Here is a 1,733-nt window from a genome sequence, read left to right as displayed (position 1 = left end):
CACAACGTTCTAAGTCAAGTTGTTGAGAGGGACATCTTCCTTTTGAAGCTTCTAAAGGACGTGAATCCTCACTTGTCTCCTCCAGCTTCTGGTAGTGCCAGTATTCCTTGACTGGCAGCGACAGAACTCCGATCTTTGCCACATCTTCACATGGTAGTCTTCCCCTATGTCTGTCTCTTCTCTTCTTATAAGGACAGTCGTACCTAATACGGTATTACTTTGTCTTCATCTGATAATATTAGTAAGACCCTATTTCCAAATAAGATCACATTCAAAGGTCCCAGTGGCTGTTATCCCAACATAGAGTCACAACTTAACTCATAACATATACTGTTTGTTTGTTTGTTTTCTTGTAAGAATATCACTGTATTTATTTTCTAACAGGTAATTTTTCTACAGCTTCAACATTTTCTTTCCAATATTAAAAGAAAAAATCCCAAAGTTTAGAAATGGATCATTTGGCCCTTTCTCTTCTTATCTCCTCCCAGTTCAAAATGCTTGCATCTCTTAATGGCCAGCATCCTCTTGGATCTGCAGTTAGGCTCAACACATTCCAGCCGGAGCACAATCTTCTTTGTGGTCTTAAGCCTTCTTCCGGAAAATTGGCTTTGTTTGCCCACCATAGCCACTCTGCTTCCGATCATAGCGCCTCTTTCCCTGGGCATACAAGGAATCCTTGCCCTTCTTATACTGTGTCACTTTGCGAGGCTGATGCTTGCCACACTTCTTACAGAAGGTTCTTCGGGTTTTAGATACGTTGACCATCTTTGCAGAAGGGCTAGTCTGTCTATATGATGAAAACCAGAAACTCGCCTCGTGCAGGTCTCACCTCGCAACAGGAAAGGGAAGAAAGGAACATATACTGTTTATTGCCCAGAAATGAGTAAAGTCTTTTAAGTTTTTCTCAAAAGCAATTTATCAAAATTCTTTCTTCTGCTAATTTCTTTTGTGGGAATTCACCCTGAAGATAAACATAAATTTTAGTCATATGCAAAAGGTTAGTTGCCACATTATTCATTATTTAGAAGGAATTTGAAGGAAAAAATGGGGAATTGTTGAGTCATTTTGGTATAGCCCAATAATATTATGTAGCCACTAGAAATGTTTAAGTGCTTAGCATTACAGATGATCCAAAAGATGCTAACAAATAACAATTAGATTACATTTTCTACTATAAAATTAACCAAAATTAAAACAAACAAACATACAGCCTCAACCACAAAGCACCACTGGTAAGGATATTAGAAAATGAGGATTCTTTTCCTCTGCTGGTGGGAATCTAAAGTGTTAAAAAGCTTCCTGGAAGGTCATTTGGCAGTACATACCAATGTTTTCAATGCTTTAGCAATGTTCCTGTCTTTGGCTTATCAATTCCACTTCCTGGAATTTATTTTAAAGAAATAATCTTGGATATGCACGAGAATGTATCAATGAGAATGTTTACTGAAGTTTACCATATGGAAAAATTACAAGCAACCTAAATGTTCAATAGAAGATTATTGCTTAAATAAATAATAAGACATCCAGCTGATAGAATACCATATCTTTAGTGACATGGAGAGATATGACATATATACATTTTACAAACAGAAAGTAGATTATAAAATAGCGTTCATGGTATCATCCCACTGGCATAAAGTTAAAGCCACTCCCTGAATGTATAACATACTACTGTGAACTTATAAATCAACTTTTATAAGAGCAGTGAGGTTGTAGGGGCTACACAGTGGTCT

At 36.9% G+C, this 1,733-nt stretch overlaps 1 pseudogene; it reads right to left on the bottom strand.

Annotated features, from left to right (window-relative positions):
- Positions 1 to 443: 443 nt before the first annotated feature.
- Positions 444 to 765, bottom strand: LOC120368457 (large ribosomal subunit protein eL42-like; annotated as a pseudogene).
- Positions 766 to 1,733: the final 968 nt, after the last annotated feature.

Source organism: Saimiri boliviensis, chromosome 18 (assembly GCF_048565385.1).
Source record: "Saimiri boliviensis isolate mSaiBol1 chromosome 18, mSaiBol1.pri, whole genome shotgun sequence".
Lineage (NCBI taxonomy): Eukaryota > Metazoa > Chordata > Mammalia > Primates > Cebidae > Saimiri > Saimiri boliviensis.
The sequence above is the reverse complement of the archived record's forward strand: the minus strand, read 5'-3'. Positions and strand labels throughout refer to the sequence as shown.